The sequence below is a fragment of the Episyrphus balteatus genome, chromosome 3 (assembly GCF_945859705.1).
Source record: "Episyrphus balteatus chromosome 3, idEpiBalt1.1, whole genome shotgun sequence".
NCBI classification, from domain to species: Eukaryota; Metazoa; Arthropoda; class Insecta; order Diptera; family Syrphidae; genus Episyrphus; species Episyrphus balteatus.
Genome location: NC_079136.1, coordinates 117188184 through 117203582, shown reverse-complemented (window position 1 = coordinate 117203582; position 15399 = coordinate 117188184). Strand labels below are relative to the sequence as shown.

The 15399-nt window shown below is 29.0% G+C and overlaps 1 protein-coding gene across 2 annotated transcripts in view; it reads right to left on the bottom strand.

Moving 5' to 3' along the window:
- Window positions 1-7776, bottom strand: part of LOC129913458 (uncharacterized) — a 199523-nt gene extending 191747 nt beyond the window's left edge. The window contains exon 1 of one of the 2 annotated variants that reach the window (XM_055992148.1): window positions 7314-7776. The gene's annotated coding sequence lies outside the window, so the exon portion shown is untranslated. The remainder of the gene's footprint in view (window positions 1-7313) is intronic. The other variant, XM_055992149.1, reaches the window with a different exon arrangement.
- Window positions 7777-15399: the final 7623 nt, after the last annotated feature.

Below are 15399 nucleotides of genomic sequence, written 5' to 3'. Positions count from 1 at the left end.
TCGCAGAGTCAAGGTATAGTTCAATTAGGTAAATGTTCTTAAGTATCAAACGAATGCCCTCTTTGGGGGAAGGGCTATATAAAAGAGAAAGACTATAAGTATTATTGTTGTTAAATTAAATGATTTTGTTATTATTTTGAAGCCAAAAAGTCTTTGATACTATTTAGTAAACTATTTATAGGGGGGGGTCTTAAGTATTTAAAGACTTTACGGAAATGTAAATTTTTATGAACTTTTAAAGAGGAAGTAGGTAGCTGCTATTCATTGATATTTAAAGAACTTTAAGTAACTATCAAATAATGCTAATTGTGTCTGTCATGTTTTATTAAGTAATCTTTGTAAACTTGAAATACAAAAAGGCAGGGTTTTTGATGAGGAATGAAGAAATTTATGGGTTGAAATTCAAAGAATGCCTTGTTTTCTTCCCAAAGTGCCCGATCGGGCCATTTGGCCCACTATTTTATATTTTGGCCCTTTGTCCGGGCCAATTAGAAATGGCCCACGAATCCAAATTTTAGTAGATTTCTCTTCATATCGTGCTTAGCAATAATTAAAAGGCCTTACAAAATTACATATAAATCGTCGCTATGCATCGCTATGTTGGCTTTAAATCTTAGGATTGAATTTGTATTCAAAAATAAGGTCACGAAGATAGGAATTATTAATAGTTTAAAATGTATGGGGGAGAGGTGCGGACAGTGAGACACCCTTTTTACTTGCGATATAGGTACTATATTTTAAGTTATGCATTCGTACAAAAAAAAAAGTTGAGATAACATTTTTCCATGACATTACGATGGTAGACAATGCCAAAAAAGTGGGTCCCGGAAGTCCGTCTGTCTGTCTGTATAAGGAGTTACAGCCTAAACGGATGGACCGATTAATGTCAAACTTGGTATGTAGCGTTATTTGGCGACTCTCCAGAGGGGTTTTTGGAATTCATTTTTTTGGATCAAAAATAACGGTACTTGTCATATAACGATTTTAGCAAAATTGAAATATCTCAAAAACGGCTCCAAAGATTTTGTTTAAAAAATTCAAGTGTTAGTTTTAAGCTAAGGTCTATCTTTCAATGAAAAAAAATTCAACGAAACTTTTTGTGAAGAAGCATTTATATAATTTAAATACAAACCAAAAATAAAATTTCAAAAAAAATAATTTTTGGATTTAAAAAAAAAATTTGAAATTTTTTTTTTGAAAAATCAAATTTTGGAAAACGGGACAATGAATTTTTTTTGGAAATTTAGTTTTTAGATGTTGATCAGTGATTTCTACAAAATGGCATACCAATTTTATTTTAAAACTTTTTTTCCAAAAAAATATTTATAAAAAATTAGTTTCTAAAAAAACGGCTCCAAAGATTTTGAAAATTTTTTTTTGTAGTGACTTGTCTTGAAAATATTTATAAAACTGATCAAGCTGTGTTATTTTTTTCGACATTAATCAGCAAATATTTTAATCTAAAAACCAAAATTGCATTTTTTTTTTGGGTCCTCACAGTTTTTGCATTTTTTAAAAAATGTTTTAAATACTTGTAGTCTTCTGTGAATATGTAGGTACTTTTATACCGAAATTAAATATAAATTACACTTTTATGCAGAAAATAATGAAATGTATATGGAAAATTTAAGGGTTTTTGCAAATATAACGTTTTTTTTTTAATTTTAAATTAATTCTTCGTGTGAAAAATATATTTCAATATATACAATTGTACCCATATCAGTACAATACAAATAAAATTTTCAGTACAATTAAAAAATGCCATTTTCCATCCCTGTCTTAGAATGTTTTCAAGATAGCTTAACGAAACTTTGAAGTCAGTTTAAGACATATTTTATCTTAATGTTGCAAAAAAAAACTTGTAGTTAAAGAATGAATGAGAGCATCACATTGGACTAAAATGTAGAAAAAGTCAAAACGTCTCACTGTTTGCAATGGGTGCGATCAGTGAGACATTCTTAGGTGAAAAAAAAATTAACGAAAACGTCAAATAATTAGGTAATTGACAAGTATATAATTAATTAATTTATATTACTTTAACCCATTTTTTCAAAAAAAAAAATAACAAAAAGCCAAAAAAAAAACGAAAGAAAAAACACTATGAAATCATATGCACTACGAAGTCATGCTAAAATAATAAATTTTTTAAAAATCTATGTCTCACTGTTTACTTTTTGTCATTTTTCGGAAAAATATAAAATTACAAAAAAACCGAGAAGGAATTCTAATTACATGATATTTTTTTATGAAAGAACATACCACTAACCAGATTTTTTTGTGTTATACACTCTTTTTATAATACTCCAAAAACTACTTTCACCTGATTTTGTCTGATATTTTACGGTGTAGGAAAATGGACAGCTTTAATTTAGTCGGGACAAAATTAAAAGACTCAGACGGAGAAATAAACTATTTGACCCAAACTAGCGTTACTGTGCTTATTTTCAGAAAAGAGAAAAATGGATTGTCTCACTGTTTGCACTGTCTCACTGTTCGCACCTTTCCCCTACATCTGTGTTTTTCTTTTATTTCTTTTGTAAACTAATAAGATTCAACAAATGTATGGCCAATAAAGCCCTTTGAAATATGTATCAGGCTTTTACATCCTAAAATGATGTTTGTCCCATACAAAAAACATCATTTAAAATTTTAAAAGCTTGTTGAATGTTTATGAAATCGGAAAAGGAAAAGTTTTTTTAGTAAAATATTTGGCCCACACTTTTGTCAAATGGCCCTCAAAAAAATTCAAAATGGCCCTGTCTGCTTTTTTCATCGCGGCAACACTGGTAGTGTGTTCAATAAAACATAAAGCAAAACAAAACGTGACCACACTAAAAGAATAGTTTATACAAATTTGACCAGAACGTGTGCAATTCTTTAATGTATTCTTTTGAAGTGATGCTAATTTATTTAATAACAAAAAATTGTTGTTTACCTTGCAAAGACAGATAATTTTATCTGATCACATTTGATTTTAATTATACTTTTACAGACCCAATCGAAAAAGTGTTTACTCTTCAAAAATAAACATGATTTATCAGTTTTTGAGTTTCGGGTTTGAAATACTAATAGACCAATTTCTTGATGCAACATTAATCTAAATAACAGGCTTTGTGCATTTTTTACTTGCGATATAGGTACTATAGGGCAAGTTTAGGATTCGTAAAAAAAAATCGAACTCGAGATAAGAATTTTACGTGATATTACGATGATGGAGAATGAATAAAAAGTGGGTCCGGCAATTCTGTCTGTCTGTCTCTGTGTCTGTATCTATCTGGAGCTGCAGCCTAAACGAGTGAAGTGATTTTCTTCAAACTTGGTATTTAGCAGTTTTGGGTGATTCCCTAGAGGGGAAATTAGAATTTTATTTGTATGACCAAAACTAACGGTACCTGATATATAACGGAAATTGAAAAGTAAATTTTTTTTCCAAAACGGCTCTAACGATATTGATTAAAATTTTTGTGTGAAGTATTACACATAAGAGCCAACTTTTGAAGTAAAAAAATATTTTTTGTTACCGTTATTAACGGTACCTGTCATAGAACGGTTTTTTTGATTTATAAATAACTCGTACAAGACTAATCCGCTTTTAACTAAAATTTTTATACAAGAGTGTTTAAGTAAAGTTAATATTAAAATTTAAGAAAATTTTCAAAAAACACACTTTTGGATTTTTTTTTAAATATTTCAAAAATTTTTTCGAAATATCAATTTTTTGAAAACGGTTTGACGAAAAATCTTTAAATTTCGTTTTTATGTGTAAATTAATTATTTCTTCAAAATCGCATACCTACCAACTTTTTTTTTGAAAAATGTTAGAAAATTTTTATTTATAAAAAATTATTTTTTTTTTAAAAACGACTCCAACGATTTTCGAAATTTTTTTTCTAAAAATACCTTTTTATACAAGAAATAAAATGCCATACTTGGCTTTTTGTAAAAGATCATTTAAAACGGTGTTTAATTAATTATTATAAAAACAGATTTAATTTTTTTATACTATCTACTTTTGAAATTTCTTCAAAATATCAAATTTGAATAAAAACAAAAGCATAAACATTAGAGTAACTTTAATTTATACAGAGATTTGAGGCGTTCAAAATAATATTAGGTCAAATTGAATCGATGATTGTTAAAACAACATAAGTGATTTTTTAAATTTTTTATAAGGCGAGACCAAAACTGCTATAATTTTGAAAAGAAAGCCAATTTTGTTGTTAAAATAGTCAATTTGAAGTCTAAGAATGTCAATTGAGGTATTAAAATTGTCAAAACATTGTAAATTCGGTCGCGTCATGGAAATTATAGCGGTTTTTTTCTCTCCTACAAAAAAATTTAAATTTCACTTATGTTGTTTTAACAATCACCGATTCAATTATCTTCTCTACAAGTTGGATGTTTCAAGACCTTGTAAATTAAGTCTTTGTTTATTTCTTAAATAAAAATTTCGTCTGTAAAACATTTATATTTAAAAAAATCTATCATTTTAAAATGGACTTAGTTATAGGAGGTAAACTGTTTCTAAGCGTCTTCTTAGTTTGGAAATGAGATGTACATTATGTTTTATTTATTTATTTACCTGTTTATTTACTTATTTAATACTGATATTTTTCTTACAATCGAGATTTGCTAAATTCGGCTCTATTAATAAGGGCCATTTAAACACGATTCTTAACACAAAATCCATGAAACAGTCTTAAACAAATATCAAATAAAACTCTCTAAGTTCATTTTTTCTGCTTTTACTTTGTACAAGTTAACTAATTAGCTACCAATATTAAATTTTAAATTTAAAAAAAAAAAATTAAATATAAAAAGTTGACGAACTAAGCTTATGCTTAAGGTTTCTATAGGGCCAAAATCAAATATTTACTGACCAAAATGGATTTTTTTTTTTTTTTTCAAAAAAATTATATAATAACTAATAAGGTTGTTTTTTTTTTTAAATAAAAAATATTTTTACAAGGGTTATTAACGATATGCCTGGCGATAGAACCGTTTGAAGCCAACTTCAAAAAAAGGAGGAGGTTCTCAATTCGACTGCATTTTTTTTTTTATATTTTTACCTCAAATCTTTATTTGAAAGCAACTTCCAGTGTGACCCCATTTCAATTTGGTCCGGTTTTGAGTGTTTCATTGATAAGAAAGAAGTTTGTTTTGTTTTTGTTAAAAATATTTTATCTTGACTTTATTTCTGACTTTCTCCAGCTACTAAGAAACTATTTTATTTTAATGGCTCTAATGGCTTTTAATTCGTTTTCTTAAAAAAATTTTGTAACAAGATAAATTAAATAGCTTTGTTTCATGTTCAAAAGTATAAAAGATATTTTGATAGTCTTAAAAACAATGTTTGATTATACTAATTTATTATTATTTATAAATTTTTATCAAATTTCTCATAAAATTAAATTTTTCATTCGTATTTTTTGTTCGTATTCGTGTAAATATGTCTTTTAAAATTAAAAATGTTCACACTTTAGGTATACCATAATAATTCAATGTAATTAGGATATTAGTATAGGTAAATTTAATAACTTTAAATTCTTGTGATGTAGTTTTTGGTTAATATTTCAAAAATATTTAGATTTAGCCAACGGAAAAATTCTACAATTTAATAGGAAAAAGTCTCAAAATAAAGCAACTTATTGCTATTTTAAGTCATCCTTTGATGGAAATGAAAAAATCAATGTTATTTTAATTTTTATAAAAGGCATCAATCGAGATTTACAATAAGGGTTTGACAGCTGTTGGTTGGTAAAACGCAAACCATTTCAAAAAAAATTAAATATTATGTGATTAATTTCAATTACAGGCTAAATATTTTTTTTTTATGGTACCTATTCGACTTTGTTAATTTTTGCACCATGGGCACCTATTTTAGGAGCGGTCCTTTAGTTTAGTCGATCATGACTTGGTCACTATTTCAATATACTGACTTTGTGATCCCCTAACAATGTATGGCTTATTAAAATTGATCCTTGCAAAAACTATTTTCAAAATTCAGAATTACTTTAACAACTAAAGGTCAGTTAAATGAACCATAACATTTATAGAATACTTATCAATTTTCCTTCTAAAAATATTTTTCCTATTTTTATCCAATTCCTTCCACTCTATATCATATTTCATACAAAATATTATTAATATTGTATTTCAATAAAATTTTATTTCTAAAAACCTTATAACATCCATATATTATAGATTGCCTTCTTTCCCAACATCTTTTATTGAATCAAAAAAGTAGGCAAAAATCCTTAAAAAACCCCCCTCTTCTTGAAATTCCACTCAACCATCATCCTTATAAAAATACAAAAAAAAAAAAATAAAACTTCTTGCATTCAATTTCAAGTAATACCATCATGCCAGCCAACAATGTAGTTGATATCCTATCCACAAGTAATTTTGCATAAACCACAACTTTTTGAATGTTGATTTTATAAGATTTTTACCCTAAGAACACTTGAGCTATAGCATCTGCAGGGGGGGACAACAAAAAATATATATTTAAATCTTACAAAATGCACTCAAATTTCCTAAAGCACTTTACTATACTGTGTACCATCTGAAGGTCCTCCTCCTCCTTATTTTTCTATAAAAAATCTAAAACTAAGATAAAACAAGAACTTAACCCACAATATAACTACTCTATATATGAAAAGTTGTGTTCCTTTTTCGTCTCTCGTCTCTCATCTTCTTCGATTTAATTTCATGTGTCTTAGCAACAAATTTACAAGAAGATGTATAGATTCAGTTACCGTATAATTGGACGTTTCATTCGAACCACCTTTACGTGAGAATGTTGAAAGATAACCCATTTGCATGATGATGATGATGTTTCCTTGGGCCTTCAACATCCTTTCAGTCTCTCTATCTACCACAAAAACATATCGTATGTGACCAACATGCAGGAGCAGCATCAGGATGTTATATTCTGGTAGATATAGAATTGGTAGGTATCCTTCTCTTGTTGATGGTCATGTCTTGCATTTTCAAACCTACCTATACCCTAACCTCTTACCTATCTAAAACCATAAAGATCTTGTTTCCTTTCCTAACATAGAAATTCTTACCAGTTACAGAGTGTGTTTTTATTTATTAAATATTCAAAGTTGAACGATTGAATATTTAATGCAATAAAACCGAACTACTTGTCTGTGCCTATACGAAACCAACCAGCACACGTGCTAATGTACCTACTATGTGTCAGAGTGTTGAAAAAGGTTTTTATTGTCCTCCTGTAGGAATCCTCAAGGAGATTTTCTTGTTAAGATTATAAAAAAAAAAGAACAAAAAAAATACCCATAATTTACATTTTAAGTCTCCTTTTCGTCCAGGTAGAGTAATATCCTTTTTATGACTTGAATTATCCTTTATAGTTACACACAGACAAAAAAAAAAAAACAAGTAAACACCTTTCACCACACTTAAGCACTAAACTTAAATATAAATTTCTATTTTTATTGAATTTTTTTTTTTATTACAATTTTCTTAAAGGGAATTAGATAGCCATTAAACTTGTAAACCGGTAAATGTGCCGGTTTTTTTTTATTTTTTCAACTTTTTTTTTGTCTAAGTGACCACACGCACTAAAACAAAAAAAGAACACTTTTCGTACCGTTCGCAACTTTATTAGTTACACAAAAAAACAACCGAAATTGGGACCTAAAACGAACTTCTTGAAAAAAAAAACCGTTAAAAACCAACAAATAGACATACGACCGGACCGTTATAGCTGCCCATCCAATTGGCAGGACATTGAAATTTGAACTGAAGACAAATCTCGGCATTCATTTACCACCAGGATATTAAAAGGAGTCCTTCATACCACCCATTCATATTGAGGATATACCAACGAACAAAGGAATTTCATATACTAATTCACCACTTACTGGCTGTTTTTTTTTTATACCAAATTCACCATAGAGAGCTGTTATCATTTGAGCTAAAAACCACCCCCAACTAGCACGTGCTTCATTCAACCCATTTGGTATAGTAAGTTTTGTGATCCAACAAGTGTTTGGTAGGGGAAGTGAAAAAGGGGAAAAAGTGTTATACAATTCTCCTTAAATGGTGAGCATGTGTAATGGTTGAATTATTGTGGTGAATATTTGAAATTTCCCTTTTTTGTGTCGAGGGTCAAAAAAATAAATTAGTTTGTGTTTGGGATAATTTATGGGATAATTGTTAAATTGTTGAGGTAGGTAAAAAGGCAAATGAGTTATTCAAAATGTCTAATTGGAAGAAAGATTTGCACCAATTGAATAAGAAACCCAATTTATTCTTAGTACTAGAGGTGAGTTAAGATTTTGATGAAGAAAAACGACGAAAAATAATTTTGAAGAGGAAAATTTTAAACATTTTGTTGTTTTTCTTATGGGTTGTACAATTAAAGAAGAAGTGGTTTGTGTATTTGCTAAAATGGGATTTTTACGAGAGTTGGAAATTATGGCAATTTACTGAGAAATAAGTTGTTTTATTTTGTAAATTCCTTGCAACTAATTGAAAAGTAGAAAAGGGGATGATATTATTAGTTACACCAGTTGCTATTGATGTGATTATGAATTTATTTAATTGAAATAAATTAAATAAATGTATTAATAAATCTGTGAAATAAAACAAAAAATTATATTTTTAATTGATTAGGTATTATTATTTAAATACAATTTTATAAATATAAAAATTAATTTATAAAAAAGGGGTATTAAAAATATAAAATGTTCCGTGTAAAAAAATAATTTACATAGTGATATACTTAAAATTAGTTATTTATTTGATTTTGTTTATGTGTATATAATATATTTTTTTTTTTTTGATAAATTAAAATATAATACAATATAAATTGGTGTAAATTCATTAATTTCGGTGTAAAATTGAGAAATTTGAATAAAATTGTGTATTTATCAAAAAAGATGGTATACAAATTATACCATCATCTTTTTTGTACATGATGTTAAGAGACTCATTTATTCGTTAAATTACTATGACAAATGACGTAACAAATAAGATATATAAAACCGCTTGGATCCATAAATTATATATGAGAATATTACTACATATTTCAAATTTGTTAATTAAAAATAAAGTAGGTACATAAAAATAATATTCGTTCTTTAAATGGCTCTTTAAAAATTTTAATATAATAAGTTAAAAGAACTTAAGTAAATTTTTATCATTTTTCAGTATTAGCAAATGAAATTTGGGGACTAGATTATTTTTTACTTTTTTGCGATTACTTTTAAAACTGTTGCCGCTAGACTAAAAATTTTTTTTTTTCAGGATACAGGCTTGTCCAACCTACCCTTAATTGTCATATGTATAGATATTTTCTCTTGAAAACGTTCGGGACGACCTTTACATTTGAAAAAAGTAGCTTATTTTGACTTAAGTATACGATTTTGCAGACATTTCAAGAAACTTATGCTATACTTAAGCTGTTTTGCAAAATTGGGTTTGGTTCAAAATGCATTTTTTCAAGAAGACAAATGGTTAACTCGACCACAAGTTTAAAATAGCTTATGTTCAGTGGCGTATCTAGAAAAAAATTTGGGCTGGAAAATTTTTCAAACATTTTTTAGAGGGTAAATGTGCGAAAAAATTTTCATTTCTTTTTATTAATCTTTGATTGAGAGTTAAACGCTGTGCTGCGGTACTGAAAGTGGTACAATAGCATTATACTGCATTATACATTATACTGTAATTTTGAACAATGATGAGTTTTTTAAAATTTTCAGTTAACAAGCGCCTGCGATTGTCCTTTAAGAGTGCTCTAAAGGAGCTAAAATATCTCTCTACATCTGTAGAGACGACTGGACCCCAATTAAAGAACTCGACATCGCCCACTTCAACATTTGCCGGGAGCTCTGGGGTCGAACTACGGCATACGTTCGTTAACGTTTTGACTATTTCTTTCTCTATTTAATTAGAAGAAAATGATAGAGACATAAAGCGTCAATACGTTAACGTACGTATGCCGTAGTTTGACCCCTGGATTTGTGTTCCAATGTATTACGCAATTTATTTGTTCAACTCTTTCGAGTCCCTTATTTGCCAAAAAGAAAAATGATCTGCATTTTTAAAAAACATCTTTTGCGACTGCCCCTTTCGCAGCTTCCAAATCTCTCTTGATTATGTCCAAAATCTGGAGAACTTCTTCAAATCGAGTATTGTAAATTGAGTAAGTTAGCTTTTGAACTCTAATACGCGTCGGTTGTCGGCCGCGCAATAGAACGTAGAAGACAATAAATGGTAGCAATAGCAGACAAACAAGTTGCATAGGTAGATCTTTTCATTCGAATTTTGTTTGTGTGGGGTAATTAGTGAATTTTTAATATAGAATAGATATATTGAGCAAGTAATATACTGAGTAAGTTAGCTTTTTGTTTTAATATTTGAGTGTTTTGTGTGTATATAGGCATTACCCTTAAGACGCTAAAAAGATAAAAAAAACATAGGAAAAGACAAAAAAAAGGCAATAACAAGAGAAAAGGCAAAAAAAGGCAATAACGAAAGAAAAAGCAAAAAAAAAGGCAAAATAAAATACATATATTTGGCACTAGAGGGACGTGAAACGCGTTTGTTTTTAATCTATAATGTCGTACGATTAAGCAAGAAAAAAAGGCAAATTCCACAACATCCTATCCCTACTCATCAATGTTTTCGTTATATACGGCCATGTTCCGCAATTCGAATGAAAGTGAATTCAAATCACCTTTCAACTTCACGTGAAATATGAAATATCAATATTCTTCATTTCGATCGTTTTCGAAAACTTCGAAATTGCTTCTAACTGTCAAAACTGAAGGATCTTCCATTTTTATTTTGTTTCTAAAGTGAAATTACTGCAAATTGCAGATTCATTGAAAAAGGCCCCCAAATTCACGAACAGAAACATAGTGAATTGAATTCGATTAGAAAATCTAAATGAGTGCGAAAAAATGCAGAACACCTATTTAACTTTCGGCAAGTAAATACACAAAAAGTGAAATGCAGAACTGAAAGTCTCAAAAACTAATTTTGAATGAAATTCTTTTTGATGTTTAATCCGAAATATACACTTAAGGGCAAAAAAAAATGGAATCAAACTTTGCGTTCTGTAAAAACGATAATTGGTGAGGATGCAAATGGCACACGTGGATGTTAATTGCACCATTAAAAAGCTTAAAACAAAAGCTTTAAATCAATGCTAGGAACTTAAAAACCCGTTCACTTTATAAAGATCTAATCAACATAAATGAAGTATGTAAGGACAAAAAAACTGAAATTGAAACAGAGAGTATCTGAAAATTTACCATTTAAAAAAAAATTAAATGCAATTTATTGACAGATAACGTCAATAGTAACAGAGAGTGTCAAAAAAATTTAACATTTAAAAAAAATTAAGTGCAATTTATTGACCAATAGCGATGATATTATCGTACGCATTTTTATTTTCTTGCCAACAATTCAAAGTAAAATATTCAAGCTTTTAGATGAGACCTGAAGAAACATTATTTTATCCATTGCAGTTTTTTTTTTTTAATAAAAATGATTTATTTGATTCCGATTTTTTGCTCTTTCTCTTTTGTTGCTCTTTAATCCAAATCGGAAGCGCGAACTGTAATTTTCTTAAATAAACCTGTTGACCACTTAGATTTTGAGATATCAAAAATTTCTATTTCCAATATCTTTAAGAAAAATATTATTAATAAAAAATACGGCGTTTTGAGATTGCATAAGAAGTTTTGCAAAAATTTAATTGGACGTCAAAATACTAAAAAAAAATTCTAAGGAATTCGGACTATTGGACTTAAATCCGAAAAAAAAATTATCACAACCCTCATCGTCAGCTAAGGCTCTTATTTAAAAAAAACATAAGCAGCAGCTTAAGAATTTGGGGGGGGGGCTCGAGCATCTGGGCTGCCTCTAAATCTCTAAGATTTACGAACAAGTTTCAGTTAATCATGTACATTATGATGATATTAGCTAAATAAAAACATGATCTTGAAGGCTTGGGGGGGGGGGTGGGGCTTGAGCCCCCTGAGCCCCCCCCCCCCCTCAATACGCCACTGCTTATGTTGACCTAAGCGATGAATATATTTGAATTCAAATTGTCATAATAGCTTATGTCATGACTTAAGCTGATTTAAAAAAAAATGTATTCTTTTAAAGATTTGGACAATTTTATTTCAACATAATACATAAGCTATTATGCAAATGCAGTTTTTGTCCAAAAATACTTAAGCTGCTTTGGTTTTTTTTTAATTAAACGGTTTTTATTTGGCGTAGAGAAATGAGACCCAGAAGGTGAACATGTTAAGCAAATAAAATTGATTTTCACTTATGTCGACTATTTTAACTAATTACCACAGTCCTATTTAAAAAAAAAGGTTAAAATTACTTAACATCTGAAAACAAAGTTTCGAAAAAATTCACTGACCCGTTTTCAAAAATTTAATTTGCGAAAAAAATCCGTATTTTTTTGAAAATTAAATGGTTAATTAGAAAAAGTGTAATAAGGAAAATTTTTACACTGACAAAATTTTTTTGATATTTAAGAGGTTGGTAATTTGAAAAATGTTTTCTGTCATAATTTTTCAACTTAGGGTGGGCTATTAAAAAAAGTGATGGAATTTGTTCGAATTATCATGGTTAGTTGAGAAAGCTTTAAAAAGCACTGTTCGTGTCTTGAAAAAGAAATCACCTCACATACCATTTTATATTTTTTGTTGTTTGGATAGATGGAATAAACCAAAAAAAAAAAAAAAAATCAATGATTGTTTCACTTGAAAAAAATATTTGTATTTTGTGGTTTTAAGGTGAAATAAACAAATCAATTTAAGCTTCTTAACAGCTTTGTTATATGGACTACATTCAAACAAGAAAGTCAAATAAATGGCAGTGTCCACACCAGTAAATTTACTTTGTCCAAATTGTAAATTAAAAAGGTCACTATGGTGTATGCGTAATATTTTTTTTGTGTAAAAAAATAACGAAATTATTTGGCGTTTGTAACCAACTATAGTTGGGATGTCGAAAATAAATGGTGGTTTAGCCTGGTCTAAACTTGGAGAAACGAACCACTGATTTTTGGTGCGAAAAAAATAATTTCGTTATAATTTTAGAAGTAAGCTAAAAAAAAAACTTGGGCTAACCTTGGGCAATCGAAACAAATTGGTTTAGAAAAAAAAAAAATAATAATCATTTGGGGGTGCCAACTTCACATAGCCCCTAACTGTCTATTTCCGTGTTTCACCTAAAAGTACTTTCTTATCCTTAACAAATCCACTGAACCTAATCAATCACAAATCCTCCTTAATCTTAAATCTCCCCCTCGCTTACATATTTTATAGCCTTATATTCACTCAATGTCGCATCAATCATCGAATCACAGTAACCACGCGAATAACACTTTGTCCAAAATTGAATCCAGCCAGGATAGAGCAAATAATGGTCGTTTTGGTCGTTATCCTATAATACGACAACCCCGCATGTCCAGGCCATCTTAAAAGATATACTCGTACAAAATAGCGAACGTGCTCCGAATGTCATCATTTATTTATAGTTGCCATAAAACATTCTTGTCATCACTCCTCCTTAAAATATCCTCCTTTTTTGGTCGGCCCCCAAAAAAAACTTCTTGACTTCTAAACAATATACAAATTATTAATATTATTTTGCAGATCAAACAAAAAGTCCAATTCAAAAACCAAAAAAAAAATCTGTTAACTTGAGAGAAATTATAGAAATAATTTTTTGCAAATTTTGCAAATAATCAGGAAGAAAAAGAAACCTAAAACAAAACAAAAACAAAGATAAATCACGTGAGCAAATAAACAACAAAATCAATAGTCCTTCAGAAAAACTGAATAGTTGATGGTTATCTGATAAATTCAACTTCAATTTCTTCTTAAGAGAGTAGTGATGGGAACTATCGAATGATTTGAACTATCGATAGTTAGTAACTGAATGATTTGAACTATCGAATAGTTCATTCATTCATTCATTCATTCGAATAAAAATTATCGAATAAAAACTATCGAATAAACTATCGAATAAACTATCGAATAAAAACTATCGAATAAACTATCAAATAAAAACTATCGAATAAACTATCGAATAAAAACTATCAAATATTCAGTTATTTTTTACTCCCAATTTTTTCATCCGATTTATTTTTTCCAGTTTTTACTAATATATATTGACCTTGTAAAGGAAAAGGACATACTTTATTTCACTGTTTGCAGTTTTTTAACTAGAATTTAAATACTATTTCTCAACTGAGGTTACATTAAATAATAAATAACAAGTACTGAATCAGAAAGGAAGATGGTTGTTGCTTAATTTTTTCTACGTTGCGAAAAGATAGCCGAATTTTTGGTAATATATGATATATATTTAAGGGAAAATAAAGCCAGAACTATAATTGGCGGATGAAGTCGGATGCTACTGTCAATTGTTGTTGTTTTCCATAACTTTTCATCCGACGAGTGCGCTCGCAACCGCACTCGACGGATGAAAACTTATGGTAAACAACAACAATTGACATTAACATCCGACTCCATCCGCCAATTATAGTTCTGGTTAACAAAAATATTAAATAGTAAAAAAAGACAAAAAATTTTTATAAACTTTGGAACTATAAAAACTAACAAAACAAAAATTAATAAAAAAAAAACATATTAATTAAAATGAATATCAATTAATGTATCGAATAAAATAAAACTTTTAGATATCAAAATTGCTATTTAAAAATAATATTTTATCAAGTTTTTCACTTTTCATCCGATTTCATCTGAAAGAAGCATCCATCATACATTGAAGTACATAATATAAAAATCGTAAAAAAAAAATATTCGAGAAATGATCACTGGGGAAAGGATTTGTTTCCTTTTCTTACACTTTCTATTTTTGCTCGTCCACATGCAAAATTGCAAATATCAAAAGTATGTATATACAATAATCCAAACCAACCACACAGTTGCATCATATTTTTGTCTAGCCGATTAACAACCCTTTACAAAATCCACTTGTTGACACAGATACCTGCTTTTTGTGCGTGCGCGAATGTTTTGCTTCTTCCAGCGCCATGTCTCAAGTGATTGAAAAGATGGGTTTTGCCACTAATTAGGATCATAAACTATACACTGGCTGAACAATCAACATGTTCCGCTTTCCAGGTCAAAGAGTTATTTTTTTCTCTCTTGTCACTTTTTTATGACACCGCACTGACCGACAGATAACTTCTATTCTTTTCATGCACAGTGTCGCCTCTCTTTTTCTTCTTTACCGCCTTTGTTTTGAAAAAATGGGCACTCCAACATAAAACACATAAATTCAGTCCTGAAAAACTTTCAAGATATCATTTGGAAGATCACACAATATGTGTATCATCATTCATCTTTCTTCAGTCCTCAACTA